The following is a 16480-nucleotide window of genomic DNA, read 5'->3' as shown; positions in this document are numbered from 1 at the left end:
TATTATCAGCACCGGTAGGAGGAGGAGATGCAGTGTCCCAGGACCACAGTGAATGGGGTGAGTAACAGAGAGAAAGAGTGCCCCTTCTTTTGCTTCTTACTCCGGAGATTTTCCGCTGGGGATGGCAGGTGAGGTACTCCCAGCCAAGTCACTCAGATTCCACTCCCAGCACAGCAGAGGAGGGTTGGAAAAGAACTTTCTGGAAGGGAGGCAGGTGATTTGCTCAGCAGGGAGCCCTCTGGGGACTGTCACTACTCTCCCTGCTTATTACTTCTTGAGCAAGGTCAGTGTGACTGGACTGCATGCCAAAGCAGGGCTGGGAAGACTGTGGGAACCCCCAGCCCCAGGATTCCCTGTAGGGTGTTGCAGTCTGGGTCATCCCTTGGGGGCCCCAGAGCAGAGGCCAGGGCCCTACATCTGCCAAGTTTAGCAAGCGTCTTCAGATATGAAACTAACTAGGGCCACTAACACCGCCCCCCCTCCTCGGACCACACCTCTCCAGCCTCCCACTATTCTATTTAGTAGTCTGTTCTTCCGTTTTTTTCCAAGGCAGCTCCAAAGACTAAAAGTAGTTATCTAAAATTTTTTGAACTTTTCAAGTTTGCACTCCTTACCCTAGCTTTCCAACCAAAGGGCTGAGAAGAGAGAGCAAATGAACCAAACTGATTTCAGGAGTGGGCGAGGTCAAGGTAGAGGTGGCAGGCAGTAGCCTCTGTTATTTCCGCTCCCGGACACCCCAGTTCTGGCATCCACTCTAATTCCTTCATGAAACGAGCTGAGATTCCAAGAGCCAGTACAGTGTGACACAATCCGGAACAGGCTGCTGGCGCCTCTCCGGCTCCCAGGACCAGAGGGTCCAGTCCTTCGCCGGAGTACCCCCCGCCGGGCCCACAGTCCGAGGCAAGAACCAGACCTCGGGCGACCGAGCGCGCAGGGGAGTGAGTGAGCGCAGCCTCGCGGGCTTCCCGGGTTTTAAACTGAGCCTCTCGGAGCCACCCGGCGCGCTCGCTCCTTTTGTTTCCGGGGTGGGGGCTGAAGGACAGAAAATGTCTCCTTGCACGAGCCTCCCTCGCTCCAGCCCTGGGCCGGGAGGGTCGCCCTGGGAGGAGCCAATAGAGCCCCGGGCCTTTCTCGGCCGCCCGGAGTCCTCACCCCACAGGGGGCTGGGCGGAGGTCCCGGGAGGGTGGGGGCCTCAGAGTGACTCTGGGCACTGCCAGTCCGCCGGCTGCACTAGCAGAGGGAGAGGGGAGAGCCAAGGGACACTCACCGAGCGGTGGCCGCCCGCCGGGTCCAGCACGCACGGCGCGAGAGGCTTCCCAGGTGCGGCGACGAGGCGGGCGCGAGTTTGAAAGTCGCTCTCGGAAGGCGCTGAGGCTGCCGTCCGCTCCCGCCCACTGCCAGCCCCTTGGCTGCCGGGGACGCACCCGGAGACGCGGCCAACTGCGAGCGCGGCTCCCACGAACCCCAGCCAGCGCGCGGCTTTCCAGCGCCCGGCAGGAAGTCGGGGCCGAGCCCGGGCTGCAGCGAGAGGGAGGAGAGAGGGAGGGACGGACCAGGAATTTTTCCAGTGGGTGGAGACTCGGGCCGCGGCTGGAATCCAGCAATTGGCGGCTCGGCTGGGGCCCGGGAAACTTCGCGGCGCTGCAAGCTGGAGCCGGGGGTCAAGGCTGCGGAGGCGGCGGTGGCGGCGGCGGCGGGGCTTGTGCGCGGCTGATGATAAACGCCCGCAGGTAGGGCGAGCGCGCGGCCCCACGGTGTTGGTCCCGCCGCACGCCAGCCGCTCCGGGGCAGCCTACATGCTCCAAGATAGAAAGACGCACGTGGTGGAGCCAACCGGTTGTCACATCTACGTACCACCACTGACTCCGGAGAGGGCTCCAGACAGCCCAAACGTCCCCCATTATATGGACAGAAAAGGGGGCTTTCAAGTGAGTTACTTGTTGGGATCCGATTGGGGGGTCCTGAACCCACTAAGAGCAGGTCACCTTGGCTCTTCTGAGTCAGAAAAGCACGTCTTGAATTCCTCACCAAAACTCAGTTACCATGACTCTTTACAGATGTAAATCCAAAGCTACGAGAAGCTGACGAGATGGAGGGAGTCCACCAAGAGACTGTTAGGTTGGGAGGCGAGGGGGATGCAGAAACCTGTGGTAGTAGAGGACCCCATTTCTGTAAAACGAAGACAGAGTTTGTCTTTGAGTGTAATCATTTGGACGTGGAAAGATACACACCTGAAAGTGGGGGGAGGGGACAGGGGCAGGCTGGATTTTGAGCAAGAGCATACTTATAAAATCCCGAAACAATTCATCAGTAAAGGTCCTGGAAAAAAGATGCTGCCCCAGCACAAGGCAAAAGGAGAGAAGCCCAGAGTGGGACCCAGGAAGAGACCCCACTGGTTAGGCGTTATTATCCGTTCCAGAGGAGGAGGAAAGGGACACTAATGTTAGAACCACTGGGTATATTTGATACAGGGGTATAGACCAGTAGTGGACGACGTTTTTAGAATTCTAGTTAAAAACATGCCCTCCGCACCCTCAAAAGAAACTGCCCCAGGCAAGAGCAAGCTGCAGGTGATTTACAAGGCAGGGAGGGGAGGGGAGGGGAAGGGCGGACGAGGAAGGAAATGGCTTTCAGGTGACTTTGAAACAAGATCCTCGCGGAGGGTGGGGTGAAGACAGCGGGGCTCCTGGCTCCTAACTGCGGGGGAGGAGGTACGCGCTGGGTCTGGCCTGCCCTAAACGCGGGACCCACATTCCTCAGGGAGGGAGGGTCTGCTCCAGCCTTGTTGAGCCCTGCACCGACCGACTGGGAAGGTGAAAGTCGAGATTGTGCAAGGGGGGGTGGAGGTAAACAGCCGCCACGGCTCTACCAGACACAGCCGGCCAGGCTCCTGGCTGGAGAAAAAATTGACAAGGCCCCGTCCCTTTCTGCCTTCCAGACTGCAGTCGGTCCTCACGCTTGCGTCTTTCTTTGATCCCGCGTTCGCCTCTGCTCACCTGACTCCTTTCAATACCTTCCTGCCCACCTCATATTCCAGCTTCTAAAGAAGGCTCCTGATTTAACCAAGCCATAAGCGCACCTTTTACTCCTCCGCCAGCTCAGGTAATAATGACAGTAATAATTACTCATTTAGCGAATACTTACCATTTATAGGTGCTATTCGATTTACATTGTCTTCCATCGTCCTCACGGCCACCTACGGAGCGAGCAACTATCCTTATCACCATTTTATAGATAAGATAACTGAGGATGGCAACTTGGCCGAGAATGGAAAACCAGCAAAAGGAGTGCCTGACAAAATCCCAGCTAGGTCCAACACTGAGTGCTCCCTATGTGCTGGCCGTTATTCTAAACACCACCACCCCCTTTTTTTTTTCTTTTTTAAAGGTTTTATTTATTCCTTTCTAGAGAGAGGGGAAGAGGGAGAGAAACATCAACGGGGTGCCTCTCGCACGCCTCCACCCGGGGACTTGGCCGCAACCCAGGCATGTGCCCTGACTGGGAATCAAACCCGGTGAGTTTTGGGTTCCCAGGCCAGCACTCAACTCACAGAGCCACACCAGACAGGGCTATTCTAAGCCCTTGAAACAAACAGTTGCAATCAGAGAAGAAACTGAGACAAGGTGACACACTAGTGTGTGGTAGACCTGGGATTCATAACGGGAACACTGCTCTTCACCTCCATCTGTTCTTTTCTTTTTGACACTTGTTACATTTAATTCAGCATTTGATTATAATGCCTTGCATTGTTGCTAATTGTTTTAATGTATATATAGCTTATTTCCAAAACAGATTGTCCTGTTTCCTTATGGCAGAAGTCATATAGGGTGCACTCAGTAAAGCAATGCTGAATTCAGATGATATAACACACACTGTTCGGGAGAAATCACACAATCTCACATCTAAGAATAAAAACCTGTGTCTGGGCCCAAGTGCTCTAGACCCCAGCCCCTTCACAGCTCACAGCCTCTCTCCTTCCTGCCCCTACCCATTCTTGCTTTACTAACCTCATCCTCCCTGCTAGTAAATCATTTATTACTATTATAATATCTTGTGCCTCAGTAAGAAATACAGGCTCATAATTCATCTTCATAGCACCCCCGCTGAGATGGGGCGATGGAGGTATTTTCACACATTTTATGGGGAAGATGAGAAAACCAATGAAATGACTCACTATGGGTATCAATGGCAGGGTTTCTTCTCCAGGCCCTTGCCCTTCTCCTTCCTAACTCTTGGCTGCCAATATTTACATGAAAATTTCAAATCCCAGAGACAAAGTCCATTGTGTTTTCACAATAAAGGACATTTCCAAACTGTCATTTCAGCTGCTCTATTGTAGACCTCAGGAGTGGGAGGGGATGTAAACACAGTGAAGTCCCCTGGGACTCTGCATCCAGCCCTGTAAAGGAGCCAGAACTGGCTGGAATTGGGGAATGGAATCCCAAATCTGGAGATTTCCTGTCAAAGGTGATTTATAAAGCTCCGCCATACTTCTAAGTGTCAAAGCTTCCAGAGTTTCAAGTTGCATTTTAGCAATGATTTTCAAAGTGTGAGTCACAAGCAACAAAATTGATCATCAGTATTTAAAACTTTTATATGTCAAAGAATATCAGGATAGTGAAAAGATAACCCAAAGACTGGGATAAATTTTTGCAAGTCATATATCTAATAAGAGACTTGATCTAGAATATGTAAAGAACTCCTACAACTCAATAATAAAAAGGCAAATAATCCAATTTTAAAATGGCCAAAGGGCTCTGGCTGGTGTAGCTCGATGGATTGAATGCTGGCCTGCAAACCGAAAGGTCGCTGGTTTGATTCCCAGTCAGGCCACAGGCCTGGGTTGCGGGCCAGGTCCCCAGTTGAGTGTGTGTGAGAGGCAACAGACTGTTCTCTTGCACATCATTTCTCTTCCTCTCTTTCCCCCACTCTTCCCCTCTTTCTAAAAATAAATAAACTTTTAAAAATAAGATAGAAATGGGCAAAGGATCTAAATAGACATTTCTCCAGAAAAGATAGACAAATGGCCAATAAATGCTTGAAAAGGTGCTTAGCATCATTAGCCTCTCTAGAAATGCAAATCAAAAACAATGAAATATCACTTCAAACCCTTTAAGATGGCTAAAATAAAAAACACATAATAACTTAATGAGAATGTGAAGAAATTAAAACTCTCATACACTGCTGATGAATAAACTTTGGAAAACAGTCTGGCAGTTCCTTGAAATGTTAAACATTGAGTTACCATATGGCCCAGCAATTCCACTCCTAGGTTTATTCACAAGAGAAAGGAAAAACCTCTGTCCACAGAGCCTTGTATATGAATGTTCATAGCAGCAGTACTCATAATAGCCCCAAAGTGGAAACAACCCCAATGTCCATCTGCTGACAAACAGAAAGTATATACATACAAAGGAATATTTTTCAAACATTAAAAGGAATGAAATACTGACTCATACTACAACATAGATGAACTTTAAAAAGGTTAAGTGAAAGAATCCAGTCACAAAGGACCACATAAGTATGATTCCATTTATGAACTGTCCAGAATAGGCAAATCGGTACAAACAAAGCAGATTAGTGAGAGCTGGGGTGGAATTGGGGGGAGGTTGGAGAAAATGGGGAGTGACTGCTAATAGACTTGGGATTTCTTTTAGGAGTAATACAATACTAAAAATATGGACTATACTAATAAATGAATTGTGTGGTATGTAAACTGTATCTCAATAAATCTGCTCTTTTAAAAATAAAGTGCGGGCCACTACCACCTGTTCCAGAGTTACCCAGGCTACTTGTAATCAGAATCCTATCAGAATCTTCGGTGGGCAGAACCCAAGTCTGCATTTCCCCAGAGCACACTGAATGAAGTTCAGTGTAATGTATGCCTTACAAGACATTGATTAAGAGCTTGTGGCCCCTGGGCTTCCTGAAATGAAGAAAATGGAATGTCTGTAATCAGCTCTGAGAGGGCATTGAATTTGGTGGTCACTTATCAATAGCTTCTTCCCTGCCCCCTCCCAGCTCCACCAGACTCCTTAGTGTCAAAATAATCTGACATCAGGAAGAGGAAGAAGATGTGGGGGCAGGGAGAGGAAGACTACTTCCACCGTCCTTACTACACCCAGGCTGGCAGCCACTGCTGTGGGGAGCTCTTGAAGGAAACGAGCTGTTTGTTTGAGTTTTTGTCTGCAACAGAAACATTTGCCAATCACTTGTGGTTTTTCAAGAACCTGGAAGCCACGTGTGAACCATTTCTGGAGATCACTTATGTTCACCGTTGTTATCAGTAGATAAAGGGTCTGTAAGTCAGCATTTATAACACCTGAAACCAGGGAGCTGAAACTAAGACATCAGCCTTTGATGGTCTAGGCATTGATTTAGATACAAACTTCCTTCTCTGAATCCTACCCTTTGGGCCAGAAATTTTTCTATTTGCACCACCAGCTGTAGATGGAGAAAGTGTAAACCCAGCTTACTGCTAAAGTGAAAGATTTCCTGGGTTGAATGGTGTTTTGGGTTGTCTGTGCACCTCATTTATCAATGCTGTTAATTTCCACTTCTACCTGAGATTTTCAGACCTAATATTCATAAGAATCACCTGGGAAATTTTTGACAGGACTGAAGCAGATCCCAGATATCTACATTGTTAATAGCAAGTGATTCAGATGCAAGAGAAATCCACCCACAGATCACACTTAAAAAAAAAAAAAAACTGGTCTGGATTCTGCCTGGTGTCTTTTCCCCTCCTGGTGCTTTCTCTACCTCCCCTGAAACAGGGCTCAGAATAAAAGCCCTGCCTCCCTCCCAATGCTCCAAAGATAAAAGGACATGGCTTTTAAGACCTCATAAAGTTGGATAAGTAAGGCTATTATATTTAATCAGATGGAAGAGTTTCACCTTGATTCATGTGAAGTACTTAGTCTTCAACACTTTGGTGAAAAGCAGGGTGGGGTACACCCACCCTGACTATACTGTAACCCTCAGAAAACAAATTAATGAGAGCTTAATGGGAGGTAATTGCCCAGTTACTTGCAGATGGAGGCAGTTCTTCCAGGCTGTAATTTTGGTTGTTGATGTTTTCTTCCTAACAGGGGCCCATGGGTTCCCAGCCCTGACTTCTCTCTCTTCCAAAGAGGACAGAATAGCTGTCCCATGGAACTATCAGGGCCCAGATCTGCATACCTTTTCTTTGGTTTCTGTGTCAGGCCATACAGGAAACATGGGTTGGTTATATTCAGATTAGGGCCAGTGGGACCGAGTCCACCTAGTTTCTGAAGTCACCAGCATGTCCTCCAGAGGGAATGAGGAACTGACCCAACGTGAATGAGGTGACTGTTTCTCTACCTGAGCAGTGACCAGATGCACATACCACACCCAGCCCTACACACTCCACCCAGTCCTTCCTATCCTATTCTTGGCTGCCAGGCACTCCCATCAAAACCTCAAATCTCTTCATGTGTGCTGCTTTGTGGAGGTTGCCCTCACCCACTCTCTTTTTCACCCTTCTGCTACATAACTGCCTTATTCTCAGTCTTAGAGGATTTCCAGGGTCTCTTGCCATCCTAGAAAGCTTGGATTCTACCATCTTAACAATTCCCAAACTGGATCTTTCAGCTACAATAAGCTCTCTTTTCATTTTACCTCCAAGCTTACCTAGGGAGAAAATCCTGGCTTCATAACCCCCGATGCTATGATCCAAATACCCTATCCTAGGCCTATGGTTGTCCTGCTAGGTGGATTATGGGGACAGACAGCATTGTGCCAGGAGCAGCACTAAGTGTTCCACCAGCATTCTCACTCCATCTTCCCACCAATCCTGTAAGGCAGGTAATAGTTCTTTCCCATTTTACAGATGAGAACATGAAGTCTCTGAGAGGCCAAGTCACATGTCCCAGGTCATGTGGCCCTTAATGGCAGACTCAGGACATGTACCTAGGCCCCTCTGTATCCTGCCACCAAAATACCTCATCCCAGTTTCCAAGGAGCTGATAGACCCAAGCAGAGGAGATGAGAGCAACTTAAGCAAATTAAACCCAAGAAAAGAAACATCCCCACCCCACTCTGCCCAACCAAACCAGTGAATTGTCTACCAACTCACCAGAAAGCCTTCTAGGCTCACAAGTGAATTATAGACTTGTTCCAGGGGCTGGTAAAATGAGCAATGGGAAGAAAAGGAAGAATGTGCTCAGGGTCATAAAGCTGATGAGAGAGCAAGAAAGAAAAAGTCTTGAAATACTTGTGACGTTTCAAGCCAGACAGCTATAAAAGGTAAGGCAGGGCCTTTGCCTGGCAACCACAGACTTTTAAGCCCTAATCACAGCTCTGCTGCCTGTTCCCAAGGAATAGTTCTGCTGCTAGAACTCTGAGAACATCCTGTCCTGCCTGCCCCAGGGAGAGACAGAGGGAGCAAAGCTGATGTTTACGAAGTACTCCTGAAAGGAGTGAGGCATCAGCCTCCTGCTGGGCTCAGAAACTCCTGTAAAATTGCCTCTAGAACCTTCCTCAGCCCCAGCTGCAGTGGGTGCCAACCCTCCTCGCAGTGAATCTTGCTGATTTTCTGGCAATGCTGCCCTCCCCTTCAGTCCCTCCCAGCTCACCCGAATCCCTGTGGCTTATGGAATGGCACCTTCTCAGGCCTCCAGACCAGGATGGGGGTTTGCAGTCCCTCTGGAAGCATGGCGGTGTTAAAAGCACAGGCTTTCAAGTCCACACACCTGAATGCTAACTCTGCTTCTTAGAGAAGCCATTCAACCTCCCTGTGCCTCAGTTTCCTCACTGGAAAATGGGGTGAGTAGTACCTATCTCATAGGGTATTATTCAGGAATAAGAGAGAAAATATTTGCAAGGTACTTAGCACAGTTCCTAGTCCACAGAAAGAGGTAACTAGTAATGAATGTTATTTTTATTTTTACTTCTAAGTGTTAAGTTTCTAAGCCCCACCTCAATATCCTAGTTTCCTTAATGCCACACCACGTGAAAGAGTCTTATAACTGGAAGGGGCCCTCGAAGTCACCTAATATTACAATTTTTCTTTGTAATGTTCACACATACATATCTATAAGAATGAGATAATATCAGTAGAGTCCTTAGCATGTGCCTGGGATGTAGTCAATGCTTAATAAATGTTAGGGTTTGTGATAGTTAATTTTATGTGTCAGCTTGACTGGATCACCAGATGCCCAGAGAGCTAGTTAAATGTTATTTTGGGTGTGTCTGTGAGGGAATCTCCAGAAAAGATTAGCACCTGAATTGCTAGACTGAGTGGAGTAGATGGCCCTCCCCAACGTGGGTGGGCATCATCCAATCCACGGAGCGCCTGCATAGAACCAAAAGGTGGAGGTAAATTGTGCTGACTGATTGAGCTAGGATATGAATCTTCTGCCCTTAGCACTCCTGGTTCTTAAGCCTTCAGGCTCAAACTGGAATCAATAACAATACTCTCTGGCTCTCAGGCCCTCTAACTCTACCACAGGTTTCCTTGGGTCTCCAGCTTATATATAGCAGATGATGGGACTTCTCAGCCTCCATAATCACATGAGCCAATGCCTTATAATAAATAAACATAAAATAATATTAGGTAGGTAGATAGATAGGAATATAGATATCCTATTGGTTCTGTTTCTCTGCAGAACCCTGACTAATATAGGGTTTTGTTGTCTAAGTAGGTATTTACTAGGTATTTATCCATCCATCTATCCATTCATCCATCTATCTGTCCAGAGAAGGCTTCTTGCAGATAGGCTCTACTAGGCAGGCTCTTGAGAGACAGGGAGAAGTTGGGAGAGCTAAAGAAGAGAGGAAATATCAGGAGCCGAAGACAGTGCTGGGAAGGCAGGCCTATGGTTAAGACTGGTCTGTGTGTGACCCTGGTGTATGGGAACCTCTGGTTCATTTCTTATTTCAGGCTGGATTCCTTGCAGGTATTCTGGTGATAACCTTGGTCTTCAAACAGAGGCTTTCTCCTCTCGAATATTCAGACCTAATGACTCTGTATTAGTTAGAATTTTTTTGGTTGCAAGTGACAGACTCAGTACAAACTGACTTAAGCAGTAAGGGCTTTAATTGTCTCTTATGATTGGAAAGTCCAGGTATAGAAGTACATTAGTTTGCAAAGTATTAAGGCACAACTGGCTTTAATAATATTGAAGGGCTCTGTTTTCTCTCCCTTTTCTACTCTGTTGAGATCCACTTTATAGGCTGGCTCTCTTTGTGAGGCCAGAAAGCTGCTGCTGGCAACCCTAGATTCGTATTCTCTGAGCTTACCAATCCCAGTGGAAAGAAAAGTTTCCCTGACAAAGAAGGTAAAAGAGGTTCACTGATGGGGTCTTGGCATTGACTGGCATATGGGGAATACATACCAGGCGCTGTGAGGTGGACCTGAAAGACCAAAAAGACAACCTTGGACTGTCTGGGGAAGACGGTAAGACTGTGCTGCATTCTTCTGGAAAACCTCATCCTCTATTTCAGACTCCCCAGATAAGACATGTCCCCACTTTCTCCTAAGCCTAATGGCAGCCTCTTTCCACAGGCAAACGAATGATTAATGACAGGAGAGCCTGTGTGCAGGCAACAGTCACCTATCACAGGACACCGCAGCAGGTTAGTAACTAGAATAATATCCCAGCAGATGTGGTCTTTTAAGAAAGGGATCTGGATCAGAAGACCGGATTAGGCTGGAAATTTCATGAAATGGATTTGGTGGTGAGCAGAATAGAATCCATGATGCAGGCCAGAACTCATATGAAGGGTTGGGTGGCATATAAAGCATTGGGCACCTTCGGGACTGTGAGTGTCACACTCAGGAAGAGCACGATTTCTGAGCCTAAGGCTGTCCTGGACTCGATGTTGAGTGGGGATTGATAGCATTTCCACTCTGCTCATTCTTTGCTTTTGAATTCTCAGTAGGCAGCATGGTCTGGTGGCCCCAGACTAAGAGAGCAGCAACTTTCAATCTATCCAGATTGGAATTATAAAGGAGAAAAGAGAGGAAGCTAAGGGTAGCACCAACCAGCAAACCTTTCTGTGATGGTGGAAATGTTCTAGGTCTGCAATGTCCATTACAGTAGCCACTGGCCACATGTTGCTACTGGGCACTTGCAACGTGGCTAGTGCAACTGAGGAACTGAACCTTTCATTGAAATGAATTTAAATTTCAATAGGCACATGTGGCTAGTGGCTATGTATTAGACACTAAGCCTTAGGGGACATCCTTCCTCCACCCATCTCAGGGCTTGGAAGGGAAGAGGCATGGTAATTTGGAATGGAGCATCCCAATCAATCACCTATATCAGGAAAGGCAGATGGTGTAGAATGGGAAACACGGAAGACCCCTGCTGTCAACCTCCTTCCTAAACACAGACATCAGCTGCCTGAACTCTGGCAACTGTCATCACCCAGCCTCTCCCTCTGAGAGCCACTGCCTCTGAAAAGGACCTCATAAAAGGTCCCCTGAGGCTACTAGGTGTCCCCATTGCCACAGTCCAGTTAGGAAGGAAATAACTTCTATGCCTCCCAATAGCCCCATAGGGAACACCCTCCCCGCCACCAACCCCATGATTTTGGAGGCTCCGTATCCCATACTCCTCCCCTGCTATGGAAATTATCTCACACCGTGCCTGTGGACCTGAACTCACAGGTCCATTAATGACCAATGATTTCAGTTTCACATGTGTTGACTGAATGCCTCCCAGCTCATCAGAGGAAAAGCTGAACTTAAATGATTTCCTGTCCAAGAACAATCTGTCACCTAACACAGTGGGAAACCATCCAAGCTAACCAGCTGGAGTGACAGGGCTCCACCCACAGTCTCCAGCCTAGAAAGGGATCTGCTCTATCATGACAGACAGGGATTAAGTGAGCGGGTCCTGATAACCCAGGAGAGTCCCAAACCAGCCCTGAAAATTAGCATTGAGACACAGACCAAAGACCAAAGAAAGCAGTCATGCTTGAGGGAAAGTAAATTGGTTCATCCAATGTATTCTCCTTGAACTCTGATCACAGCCTGCAGGCTCCAGAAGCCAGACTGCAGCACTGAGTATACAGGAGCAGGGCTGCAAGAACACCGACGGTGGGAATTCTGTATGGGTGAATGGATGACTGGGAGCACCATCTGCCAGGGTGATGCCAACTGGGCTCCTTTCTTCTTCTTTTTATCCTTACCCAAGGATATTCTTTGATTTTTAGAGAGAGAGGGAAGGAGAGAGAGAAACACGGATGTGGAATAGAAACATTGATCAGTTAACTTCCACATGCCTCCTGACCAGGAGTTAAAACCACAACCTAGGTACATGCCCTGGCTGGGATCGAAACGCAACCTTTTCGGTGTACGGGATGATGCTCCAACCAATTGAGCATCCTGGCCAGGGACAACTTGGCTCCTCTCTGTGCACCTTCCACTCTATTCCATGACTCTGTCTCATACTTCCTCCAGGTTACAGACCATCCCAAGAGGTCAGGACTTGACCAACTCCCAAACTATCAGGAGGATGAAGGCAGGAGCCCAAGAGTTCATGCCCTGGGCTTGCTCTGGTCCAGGAAGGACTAAACTAAATTCTGGACTTTCTCTGACCATAGTTTCTGTATCTATTTGTGATGTCCTTTTTAAAAAATAAATTGAGCTTGTACATTCATGTTTATTACTGCATTATTTGCAAGGGCCAAGAAGTGGAAGCAATTCAAGTGTGCATCCAGGGATGAATGGATAAAGAAAATGTGAATATGAATATTATTTGCCCTTAAGAAAGAAGGAAATCCTGTCACATACAACAACATGGATGAAGCTTGAGGACATTATGCTAAGAGAAATAAGCCAAATATTGTATAATCCCACTTAAATGAAATATCTAAATAATCATGGAACCAGAAAGTAGAATGGTGGTGGCCAGGGCTACCGGGAGTGGGGAATGTGGAATTATTGTTCAATGAGTATATAGTTTGTTTCACAAGATGAACAAATTCTAGAGAGCTGTTGCACAACAATGGGAATATAATTAACACAACTGAACTGTAAACTTAAAAATGGTTAAGATAGTAGATTTTGTCATATGTTTTTACAGCAATAAAAAGCTTAAAAATATGGGGGGAAATGGGACAACTGTAATAGAACAACAATTTAAAAAATGGGGAAAAAAGGAAAAAATGTATGAAAACTAAAAAAAACAAAGGAAATTTAAAAAGCTTACAAATAAATAAATAATGAGTTATTTGTTTTTCATGCACTTTCTTATCATGGCTTATCGTTACCATACATACCCATTATGGAAAATGTGAAAAATCGAGAAATAATTTCTTGTAAGTTTTGTGAAAGTAAAACCTGCCCATAATTTGAATATGATATAGTAGGGATTATAGAGAAAAGCAACAGATCCCTGTCCCACTCTGGCCCTCCTTCCCAGAGACAAACACTTTTGTACCTTTCTTCCTTTAAATGGTCATCACCCTAACCTAAATTAATTTGCTGCAAAACATTTATTTATGAACTTCAAATATATGTGACTCCTCCCTAAGAAAGGTGAGGCGTTAGCTCACAAAGCCAATGCCCACCTTTCTAACAATGTACTTAAAGGTCACTTGATTTCTGGTTGTGTCAATCTTCAATAATCTCACTCAGCAAAATGAGTTTATTAGGGCGTGGACCTGTCTTTCCATCAAGATGTCTCCTTCCACCCCCAACTTCTGTCACTTGGACTTCTAAATTTATATCATCATGGTTGATAACATTTCATTCAATCTCTCTTTTTTACAACACATTGACTCTAGAATTTGGAAGCCAACCCACCGTGCTGACATAATGATGACTTTGTGGTTCCCTCAGTGTGGCAGTGCTATGGGTCTGCTGTCACAAAGGAGATGACCTTGTAGTAGGTGAGTTTGGTGAATATGTGGGGATCAGAACATGAGAAGCTCCCACTCTTAAGCAGATGTTTCATTTCTACAGAAACAATTAAAACAACAATAAAATCAGGGCAGAGATTATGGAAAATATCATCCTAAATGAAGTGAACTATTGAGAATATGAGAAGGTCTCCAGGGATCTACCCAAATAAAACCTTCCCACCTGGGTGGCCTCAATACTTAGGAATTCACTCCTTTGCGTTAAGCAAAACCCTCAACGTGGTGTCATCTAATATGCAAATATTCCTGGGAGGGCCACCCATTAAGTAGCTGACACCTAGATGCAACTAAGGTTTATCAGATGGCTGCTTTCCTGTGTATCAGGACGGATGAGTCACCCTTGGCTCTCATAAGAATATGGCCCTGGCCAGCCCTGCCTGGAAGGGGAGTGGGTGACAGCTAAGCTTTGCTCATTTTGTGGCTCCCACTGTCACCAGTGACCAAAGCAGTTCTCCAAGGCCAGCAAAGCTAATGGGCCTGAGGCATTCAGCTATGCCTGGGTGGCAGCACCCAATACCCACCCCAGCCTCCAGCCCTCTCCTGCCCAGAGTGGGTGAAGGAAAGGAGGTGACAGGTAGGAAGATAACCAGGGAAGAAAGACCCTGAGACTCCTGCATGGCTCCAGGGAAAACCTGCAGGGGCTTCAAAAAAGAGTCCAGAGCTGCCCTACCCGCCTCAAAATTCCAGGGTTGGCCTAAACTGAGGAATGCTCTTTCTACTCCCTGCCTGGCTGTCATGGCTTGTATCATTTGTGGATTATTTGCTTTGTGTCTGTCTCCACCACGCAACTGCAGGCTCCATGAGGGCAGGGCCTGCCCTGGCTTGACTCCACCGTATCCTCATCCCCAGCACAATGTGTGGCAGGTTACATGTGCCTGCTGACTATCTGTTGACTAAATGAAGCAGCAGGCAAATGCACGAGCACTCTGCTCTTTGGTTTACAGCTGCCCTTATCCTCAGCAGATCTATGACATATTCATCACTGTCTTTCCACATACAGGCAGTGTTAGCTTTTTACATGTGGACTGAATCCAACGGAAACACAAAGCGTCGCTCTCTTCAGCCAAAGCAAGGGCCTCGGGTTGGTGTATGGCACTGGGTGCCCTCCAGTGGGTGTAGTATTGCCCATCAGACTTCTTGCAGCCCAAGGTTGTAGAAGTAGGCACTAATGAAAGAGGAAAAGCGACCCATGCACCAGGAGAAGCAGCTTTTGGTGTCCATTTTACAATATTTACAGTATTAATGGATATATTCACACCTGTGGGAAATGATGTCAGTACAAGACTTTTCACTGCAGCTTTGTTTGAAAGAGCAAAAGATTGGAAACAACCTAAGTGTCCACCTGTTGAGAATTGGTTACGTAAATGAGGGTCCATCCACAGCATGGAATTCAAAGCAGCCATAAAAGAATGAGGAAGCCCTTTATGTACTGATATGGAACTTCCCCCAAGATATATTGAGGAAAGTAAAGCACAGAACAGTGTGTACAGTACATAGTATTTGTGGGGAAAGGGGAGAAAAAGAATGCATGCATATATAGTTACACATATATGTAAAAATCTGAAAAAACATAAGAATGTGTTAACACTGGTTGTGGGGAAGGAGGCTAGGTGGTGGGAGCCTTCACTGTATACCCTTGTCTGCCTTTTGGGTTGTGAATCATGTGAATGTTACTTAATTTAAGATGCAAATACAATTAAATTTTGAAATAAGTAATAACTGCCTCTTTTATGCCAGGCTATATCTTTCAAATCCATTGTCTAGTTTTAGCACAACTCCATGAAATGGGTAACATTATCCCCATTTCCCTAATAAGAAAACAAATCCAGAGAAAATAAGGCAAGTTCCTCAGTTCACACAACCATGAAATGGTGGAGCTGAGACTTAATCCAAAAGTCAGGCGGGCTTCTCGTCCCGCTGCCCCGTGGTTCTGTCTGAGGGCCCCTGTCTCTGCCTCAGCTTTCATTCCCCCAGCAACACCAGTGGGTGCTTTATCCCAGGGGACTGACTTATAAGTCCACTAAGGAACTCACTCGGGGAAGCCCCTGCTCAGGCACAGCGGAGCCCTGAGCAGGGAGGTTCTGGGAGCGTGTAGGAGGCTGTGTGTATAGTGTGAATGTGTATACGTGTGTGTGTATGTGAGAGTATTATGAGTGTGAGTGTGAAAGTATGTGTGAGCCTGTGACATAAAGTGTCTGTGGGTATTGTGAACATGCATGTCAGTGACAGTAAACTGTGTGGTTGTGTGTGAACATGTATAATTGTGTGAATATCTGTGTGTGGACATGGGTTGTGAACGTATCTGTGTGTGTGGTGGTATGTAGGCATGTGTGTATAACTATATAAATTGTGTCTAAGTGTATGCATGGAGACGGGAGAGGCCAGACATGAAGGAAATGGATCCCAGAAGTGGTCAAGAAGCTAAGGAGACAGAAAGTTGACCGGGAACCTCTTGAGGTGTGGTAGGAGGAGGGGGAAGAGGAGGCTGGGACAGGCAGAGGTGGAGCTGGGAGGAGAAGCTAGGAGAGAAGGCCTTGGGCTGTGGCTGTCCAGGAGGCTGGAAGACCATGATACCTGGAGGTTAAA

At 46.8% G+C, this 16480-nt stretch overlaps 1 long non-coding RNA gene across 1 annotated transcript; it reads left to right on the top strand.

The window, feature by feature from the left end:
* The first annotated feature begins 1584 nt into the window (after positions 1 to 1584).
* Positions 1585 to 10594, top strand: LOC150016916 (uncharacterized). The gene is made up of 3 exons (XR_016510078.1): positions 1585 to 1929; positions 2940 to 3103; positions 10530 to 10594. It is a non-coding gene; the product is annotated as an uncharacterized LOC150016916 (long non-coding RNA).
* Positions 10595 to 16480: the final 5886 nt, after the last annotated feature.

The sequence above is a fragment of the Furipterus horrens genome, unplaced genomic scaffold (assembly GCF_987537825.1).
Source record: "Furipterus horrens unplaced genomic scaffold, mFurHor1.1.pri manual_scaffold_3, whole genome shotgun sequence".
Lineage (NCBI taxonomy): Eukaryota > Metazoa > Chordata > Mammalia > Chiroptera > Furipteridae > Furipterus > Furipterus horrens.
Note: the sequence above shows the minus strand (reverse complement) of the source record. Positions and strands in the feature narration are given on the sequence as shown.